The following is a 10,000-nucleotide window of genomic DNA, read 5'->3' on the forward strand; positions in this document are numbered from 1 at the left end:
AAGGTGGAACGTGGAAGGAGAGGGGAAAGAGGAGGAAAGAGTGGGATGGTAAGAAAGAAGACAGAGTAGAAGTAAAAAAGAGGGTACAGAAGAGAATTGAGGCATTCAATCCCTGTGTGATAGAATAAATATAAGCAAAATGGTCATATGTGTTACATAAGTACATGAAATGACTCGCGTATTTCCCGTGCATGTACGCAATATATATATATATATATATATATGTATATATATATATATATCTACATATATATACATATATATATATATATATAGATATATATGTATATATACACATGTATATATATATGTATATATATATGTATATATATACATATATATATAAGTATATACATATATATATGTATATATATATGTATACGCATATATATATATATATATATATATATATATATATATATATATATATATATATATTGCTGTTGAATGCTAAAGCACATGTGGCATCAATAATTTTTAGAGTACATTTCTCTAACTTTCTGAGTATCATTTTCTCTTCATGGTTCAAACTCTGGAGGAAAGTACGAAAGTCGTCAGAGTGGTTTTCCTTTTTATACCGACAGATGTTTCAACCATTTCACATGGTCGTCTTTAGGGTAAAACTGATTACAAATGTGAAATACGTTAGAATATAAAGGCCCGTGGGCCGTACAAACAACAGAGAAGAAATAAAAATGGTGGAATATGATTGGTGGGAATATGCGGGTGGGCGGCGCCAGAAAGGGGGCCCTAGCCCTACGATGGGCTTATGTCACGTCTTGTCGGGTTGTCACTTCCGGTGAGCAAATGTCTAGATGCACCCTCTCGCCGGGACCTACGGGGAGCTAATGTCACGTCTTGTCGTCTTGGAACTTCCAGTGGGCAAATGTCACGGTGTGCGGGTCTGTTTTTTCTACTGGAAGGGAGGACATGATCCGATGACTTCTGGACGTTTAATGTAGGCTGCTGTTAATTAATACTAACTGTCTCGTCAATTATTAAGCGTCCGTAGTTAGAGTCTGTGTGAATTATTTCGGTGTCCCTGATGAGGTCTTCCAAGCGCGGCTTCTTGTCATGAGTGTCGATATAATGCTGGTGAATTGCTCCGTTATTTCGGTGTGCTAGCAGTCGCCTTAGAAAGTTAGAGAAATGTTCTCTAAAAATCATTGATGCCACATGTGCTTTAGCATTCAACGGCAGTTGTTTAAGCGAAAGACTTTGCCCAAAAGGTATATATATATATATATTTATATATATATATATATATATATATATATAAATGTACACATATGTATATATATATATATATATATATATATGTAGTTGTGTGTGTATATATATATATACATATATATGTCTATATATATATATATATATATATGTGTATATATATATATATATATACATACACACGAGATGTTGAAATACAAAACATGTCAAAAAGAAATAATCAGGAGTTTCTTAAAACCATATACTTTAATGCTCGTAGTATTAAGAATAAATTCCAAGAAATACGGGTGTATGTCAAAAATGAAAATCTCGATATGATAGGAATAACCGAGACATGGTTAAATGGGAAAGAGTTTTAAGCTGAATTTGATATTGCGGTATTTAAACACTTTTATCAGGATAGAAACCACAAGAAAGGTGGGGGTGTTCTGTTGTACGTTAAAAGCAATGTCCATGCCTGTGTTTTAGAAATAGTAAAACAGGATGCTTACGATAATGTGTGGGTAGAATTAACCGAAACAATTGGACAAAATAATGAATGTAGGTGTAATATATAGGCCAAATAATTATCATTAGCAGACGACAAACTGTTGTTTCAAGAACTGTCTAGTTTCTGCAACCGGGATTTATTGACAATGGATGATTTCAATTTTACTGACATTAATTGGATGACCCTTGGACATGGCCATATAGGTAGTCGCTAGATAGATTTTCTCATTGACATTTTCTTAGTTCAGCATGTAAAAGAGCCCACAAGACATGGAAACTTACTCCATCTATTGATTACTAGCTGTTGGTGAAGCTATTGCAAATAGCGATCACAACTTAGTTAGATTCAAACTGCTAAAAAATTTAGAATATATACTTGTGTATCTAAAATACCCAATTTTAGTAAAGCGGAGTTCATGGGATTACGTCAGGAGCTTCAGCTTACACATTGGGAGGCAAAATTAAGCGAAATGTCTGTAGATCAGATGTGGAAAATATTTCAAAATACGCTTAATAAAATGATTTATACTTGCATCCCGTTTAAAGACAGACTCCCCCCCCCCAAATCAGGTTCGTCCAAAATGGCTCGACTAAGAAACTGAAAAAAGTATTGCTAAAAAGAGACAGGGTTATAAGATATACAATTGCTCGGGTGCACCTAATGACAATCAAAGTTATGTTATAATACAGAGATATTTAAAAAAGACAATAAAAAACGAAAACGACAATTCGAAATAAATATCGCTGATAAATCTAAAGAGAAACCCAAAGAATTTTATCGTCACATTGGCCCACTACTACCTGCTGACGGTCAACTTGAGTATTCAAACGAAGGAATGTGTGATATTTCAAACAACTATTTTAGCTCAGTATTTGTAAACGAAACACCTCAAAATGAACTCCAAACTGAAACCTGTAAAAAATCTAGGGTGAACTTACTACGGTAAACAAAACAAAAGAAAAATTTAAAGGTGTATAGAGAAACTCAAAGTTAATAAAACACCAGGTACTGACGGTTGGCATCCAAGAATCTTAAAGGAAATGAAAAATGAGATTGTTGCTTCATTAGAAATTATTTTCCAGAAATCCATCATATCCGGAGATATCCCAAGAGAATGGAAGCTAGCTGACGTTACTCCAATATTCAAAAAGGTGACAAAAAATAACTACACGCCTATAAGCTTGACTTCAATCGTAGGAAAATTGATAGAAACTATAATTAGAGATGCTATCAAACATTATTTAGAAAGTAACCGTTTGATAAATAATAGCTAGCATGGTTTCAGACGCAAACGTTCTTGCGTGACTAACTCGAATTCTACAACACAGTTATCTCGAATTATGACAAAAGAAACAATATATATTTAATATATTTAGATTTTGCAGAAGCTTTTGATACCGTCCCCCACGAAAGGCTACTTACTAAATTAACTTCACACGGAGTAAGTGGTAACCTATTAAGCTGGACAAGAAATTGGTTGAATGATTGCAAACAGAGAGTTGCTTTAAATGGCAAAAATTCTAGATGGAAAAATGTTACGAGTGGAGTTCCTCGGGGTTCCGTTCCTGGGCCACTTCTATTTGTAGTATATATAAATTATATAGACCACGGACTAAATTCTACTGTCTCCAAATTTGCTGATGACACAAAATTGTGTGGAATGGCAAATGATCACTTAAATCAATTAGATGTTTAAGAAGAATTAGACAAGTTACAGCAATGGTCTGAAAAGTGGCTAATGAAATTCAACACATTATCATTAGCAGACGACAAACTGTTATTTCAAGAACTGTCTAGTTTCTGCAACCTGGATTTATTGATAATGGGTGATTTCAATTTTACTGACATTGATTGGATGACCCTTGAACATGGCCATATAGGTAGTCGCTTGATTGATTTTCTTGGTGACAATTACTTAATTCAGCATGTAAAAGAGCCCACAAGATATGGAAACTTACTCGATCTTTTGATCACTAGCCGCGAAAGCATGGTAACTGATGTAGAAGTCGGTGAATCTGTTGCAAATAGCGATCACAACTTAGTTAGATTCAAACTCCTAAACAATTTTAGAATAGATACTTGTGTTTCTAAAATACCCGATTTCAGTAAAGCTCAGTTCATAGGACTAAGTCAGGAGCTTCAGCTTACAGATTGGGAGGCAAAATTAAACGAAAGACCTGTAGATCAGATGTGGGAAATATTTCAAAATACGCTCACTAAGATGATTCAAACTTACATTCCTTTTAAGGACAGGCGTCCCCCAAATCAGGCTCGCCCAAAGTGGCTCGACAAAGAAACTGAAAAAAGTATTGCTAAAAAGAGACAGGTTTATAAGAAATATAAGTGCTCGGGTGCATCTAATGACTATAAAAGTTATGTATCAGTACAGAGAGATTTAAAAAAGACAATAAGAAAAAGAAAACGACAATACGAAATGAACATCGCTAATAAATCCAAAGAGAATCCCAAAGAATTCTATAGTTACGTTAGAGATAAAAAGGTTGTTAGAAATCACATTGGTCTGCTATTATCTGCTGGCGGTCAACTTGAATATTCAAATGAAGGAATGTGTAATAACCTTAACAATTATTTTAGCTCGGTATTCGTAAACGAAACACTTCAAAGTGAATTCCAAACTGAAACCTGTCAAAAGTCTAGGGTAAACTTACTCACTACGGTAAATATAACAAAAGAAAAAAATAAAAGGTGTATAGATAAACTCAAAGTTAATAAAACACCAGGGCCTGACGGTTGGCATCCAAGAATCTTAAAGGAAATTAAAAATGAGATTGTTGTTCCATTAGAAATTATTTTCAAGAAACCCATCATATCCGGAGATGTCCCAAGAGTCCCATATTCAAAAAAGGTGACAAAAAGAAACCAAATAACTATAGGCCTATAAGTTTGACTTCAATCGTAGGAAAAATAATGGAAACTATCATCAGAGATGCTATCGAACATCATTTAGAAAATAACCGTTTGATAAATGATAGCCAGCATGGTTTCAGACGGAAACGTTCTTGCGTGACTAACTTACTCGAATTCTACAACACAGTTATCTCGAATTATGACAAAAGAAACAATATAGATTTAATATATCTAGACTTTGCAAAAGCTTTTGATACCGTCCCACACGAAAGACTACTTACTAAATTAGCTTTACACGGAATAAGTGGTAGCCTATTAGGTTGGACTAGTAATTGGTTGAATGGTCGAAAACAGAGAGTTGTTTTAAATGGAAAAACTTCTAGATGGAAAAATGTTACTAGTGGAGTTCCTCAGGGTTCCGTTCTTGGGCCACTTCTATTCATAGTATATATAAATGATATAGACCATGGACTAAAATCTACTGTTTCCAAATTTGCTGATGATACAAAAACTGTGCGGAGTGGCAAATGATCACTCAAACCAATTAGATATTCAAGAAGATTTAGATCAATTACATCAATGGTCTGAAAAGTGGCTAATGAAATTTAACACAAGTAAATGCAAGGTAATGCACATAGGTAAAAATAACAGTAAGTACGATTACAAGTTATTTGGAAATTCGTTAACAAAAGTGGATAGTGAAAAAAATCTCGGCGTAATTATCAGTAACGACCTCAAATCATCCAAGCAATGTATTTCAGCCTCTGAGAAAGCAAATAAGATTCTAGGACTGATTGCTCGATCTTTTGATTTCAAAAGTCCATCACTCATTAACAAGCTATATAAATCGTTAGTTCGTCCACATTTGGAATATGCTGTTTCCGTATGGTCACCGAATCTCATTAAAGACATTGACAGACTGGAAAAAGTACAACGGCGAGCCACAAAACTGATTCCAAATATCAAAAATAAATCATACGAAAATCGACTAAAACATATGAATCTAAAAAAGCGTAGACTCAGAGATGACTTGATACAGGTCTTTAAGATTTTAAAGGGAATTGACATCAAAAGTGACAAAATTTTCATATTGAATGAGAATCAGACAAGAAACAATGGTCTCAAACTGTCCGGAAATAGATTCAATTTGGAAGTAGGTAGAAACAACTTTGCCAACCGTGTAGTTAATGAATGGAATAAACTTCCTGCACAGGTACTGCAATGTAGTTCAGTTCGAAGCTTTAAGAATCATTTAGATAAACACCTAAGCAAGATGCTGTAATGATTATAATTTATTTTATATTATTTGTTTTTGTTTTGTTATCATTTGTCTGTCTGATTTTCATTTATTATTAGTTATATGTCAATTTATTATTATTTACTATTTACCTGTTTGTTTATTATTTAACTATAGCTATGCATTTATTTATGTATTTTATTTGTTATTTACATTATTATAGTTTTTATTTATTATTTTATTATTATTATGATTTTTTTCGCATCCGACCTAGATATGGACAAAAAGGTCTCCTGTCGGCATGCTCCGCCTTTGTAATCCTTTGTAAATGCAAGGTAATGCACATAGGTAAAAAAAAACAGTAAGTACGATTACAAGTTATTTGGAAATTCGTTAACAAAAGTGGATAGTGAAAAGGATCTCAGAGTAACTATCAGTAACAAATTCAAATCATCTAAACAGTGCATTTCAGCCTCTGAGAAAGCATATAAGATTCAAGGACTGATTGTGCGATCCTTTGAATTCAAAATTCCATCTCTCATTAAAATCGTTAGTTCGTTCACATTTGAAATATGCTGTTTCCGTATGTTCACCGAATCTAATTAAAGACATTGACAGATTAGAAAAAGTACAACGGTGAGCCACAAAACCGATTCCAAATATAAAAAAAATCATACAAAAATCGACTATAATATATGAATGTGTTTTCTCTAATAACCGTAGACTCAGAGGTGACTTGATACAGGTCTTTAAGATTCTAAAAGGGATTGACAACATCAAAAGTGACAAAAAATTTACACAGAATGAGAGTCCGACAAGAAATAATGGTTTCAAACTGTCAGGAAATAGATTTAATTTGGAAGTGGGTAGAAACAACTTCGCCAACCGTATAGTTAATTAATGGAATAGACTTCCTGCAGAGGCAGCGCAATGTAGTTCAGTTCGAAGCTTTAATATTCGTTTAGATAAATATCTAAGCAAGATACTGTAATGACTGCCATTTATTTTATGTTATTGTTTATTTGTTTGTAATTATTGTCTGTTTATTTATTATTTGCTTAATTTTCATTTATTATTATCTAGATGTAATTTTATTATCATTTACTATTTACCTGTTTGTTTATTATTTAACTATACCTATGCATTTATTTCTTCTATTTAATATTTATATTATATATATATATATATATTTTATTTTATTTCATTTTAGTTTAGTTTAGTTTAGTTTATCATTGTTATATATATTTTTCCCATCCGACCTAGTTATGGACCAAATAGTCTCCTGTCGGCATGCTCTGCCTTTGTAACCCCTTGTAATATATATATATATATATATATATATATATATATATATATATATATATATATATATATATATATATATATATATATATGGTGAAGGTGGAAAAAGAAGTCACGGGTCTAGTTCCGAGTTCCTGGGTTTATTCCTGACTGGTTTCGCTCTATGCTTCTTCTTCATATATATATATATATATATATATATATATATATGTGTGTGTGTGTGTGTGTGTGTGTGTGTGTGTGTGTGTGTGTGTGTGTGTGTGTGTGTGTGTGTGTGTGTGTGTGTGTGTGTGTGTGTGTGTGTGTGTGTGTGTGTGTGTGTTTGTGTGTGTGTGTGTGTGTGTGTGTGTGTGTGTGTGTGTGTGTGTGTGTGTGTGTGTGTGTGTGTGTGTGTGTGTGTGTGTGTGTGTGTGTGTGTGTGTGTGTGTGTGTGTGTGTGTGTGTGTGTGTGTGTGTGTGTGTGTGTGTGTGTGTGTGTGTGTGTGTGTGTGTGTGTGTGTGTGTATGTGTGTGTGTGTGTGTGTGAGGATTTGCAGTCCTCAATTTCTGGACCATGAGATCGAGGGGATCAAATGTCAACTTGAGAACTTGGCTTATCCACCTTGGTTTCTGGACCAAGCCCTCAGTAAGGCTAGGGCCAACCATTTTAAAACTTCCGTCCCCTCAAGTTTTCAACGCTCCTTTAAGGACATTTTAAAAATTCCATTCAATAATACCATCAGTTCTTTTACTAAGTTGTTTCCTCATGAACGTCTCACTATTGCCTATCACTATGCTAACACCGTGCGTAAGCAAATTGTGAACGTTCAACAAAAACCGAAGGAAGTTGAGTCACCTGGTGTTTATTGTTTGCCCTGCAAAGATTGTGATTTGGTTTACTTGGGTCAAACCGGGAGAGACTTGAACACTAGATTGGCAGAACATAAAAGGTCAATTAGGCATGTGCAAGAAAATTCGGCTGTATTTCTTCATGTCAAAAATAAGAATCATTCTTTCGACTGGGGTAAGGCCAGATTAGTGTTCAAGTCCCACTGCGGTTTCAGGAGGAAAACAGTCGAATCAGCATTAATTGAGGAATGCCCTAATATTAATATTTCTAAAGGGCAGTGGACACCTGACATCATTTCATGCGCAGCAGTTAACAAGCTGGTACGGACCTTACAATCCCCCCTCTCCTCACCCCCTCCCTCCTCCGCCACCCCAGTTTGCCCCGCGCCTGAGTGAGGTCATCTGTCCACATCTCTTCTTCTCTGTAGCTTATAAGTCCCCTCTGTACTCTGCCTTATGTACTTTCCTGAAGAGGGCTACAGTTGATAGCCGAAATATAGGATTCTTCTTTATTCGAAGTTTATTTTCTCCGACTGTGGGTTCCTGTGTGTCATATATATATATATATATATATATATATATATATATATATATATATATATATATATATATATATGTATTTACATAAGCCAGCTGTTGTTTGCTGATGACACTGTGCATGTTGCAGGATCAGAAGAGGGATTGAGGAAATTGGTGATAGAGTTTGGGAGGGTGTGTGAAAGAAGGAAGTTGAAGATAAATGTGGGTAAAAGTAAGGTGATGAGATGTACAAAGGGAGAAAGTGGCAGCAAACTGGAAGTATTATTAAGGGAGAGAGACTGGAGAAAATGGATAGTTTTAGATACTTGGGTGCGAATGTGGTAGGAAAGGGAGGAGTGGAGGTGGAGGTGGAAAGTAAATTGAGAAAAGCAAGAAAATGCCTTGAGGGGATTAAAAAGTGTAATGAGAAAAAAATATTTGGGAAAGGATGCTAAGAGGAGATTGAATGAAGGAGTGATTGTGGCGACAGCACTGTACGGGGCAGAAACATAGAACATAAGAGAGGAAGAGAGAAGGAGTTTGAATGTGTTTGAGATGAGGTGCCTGAGGAATATGATAGGAGTTACTAGGCTGGGTAGGGTGAGAAAAGAGGAGGTGAGGAGGAGACCGGGGATAGAAAGGGAGTTGGGAGAAAGGGTTGATGAACGAATAGTAGGATGGTTTGAATACATGGAAAGAATGAATGAATAAACACTAGTAAATGAGGTGTGGAAGAAAGAGGTAGAAGGAGTGAAGATGAGGGGTCGACCTAGGATGAGATGGATGGATGTGGTAAAAGGGGCATTGGGAAAGAGGGAAATGTCTGTTGAGGAAGGACGGGAGAGGACAGAAGATAGGAGTGAATGGCGAATGGTTGTGTATGGATGATGCTGTAATGCATGAGGGAGAGTGGTTGGGGGAATGGGGAAGTACGTGTGAGAAATAAATTGACACAGCCCGAAGGGATATCTTCCCGTCTTCTCATTTTCTGCATGAGGGGACGAAGAGGAGTGATCTCCGATTTAATAAAGCGGTTTTACTGTGGATGTGCTGTGTCTTGCGACACTGCTTCTGACCCAGGGCTGTGGGCGAGATGCGGGGATGACCCGTCATCCAGGAGGTGCCAAGATAAGAGGAAGGGAAGAGGGTGGAGGGGAGTGGAGTATGTTGGGGATGGAATGGATGGGAATGGTTTTTATGCCTTTATTTTTTGGCTACCTCCCTTATATGGGGGAAGAAGCCTTTGGTATGTATATGCACAATACATATATGCATACATACACATACACACATATCCATATGCATATACATATATATATATATACATATATATATAGATATATGTATATATATGTATACATGTACATATATGTATATATATGTATATATATGTATACATGTATATATATCTATATATATATATATATATATATGTATATATATGTTGAGACATTCTGACAGGTTGACGTAAGCGGAGTAGGAAACACAGGAGTCTTAGTCTTGAGTTTATTCCTGACTAGTTTCGC

Source organism: Oratosquilla oratoria, chromosome 5, assembly GCF_046742065.1.
Source record: "Oratosquilla oratoria isolate Oo_2021 chromosome 5, ASM4674206v1, whole genome shotgun sequence".
Classification (NCBI taxonomy): domain Eukaryota; kingdom Metazoa; phylum Arthropoda; class Malacostraca; order Stomatopoda; family Squillidae; genus Oratosquilla; species Oratosquilla oratoria.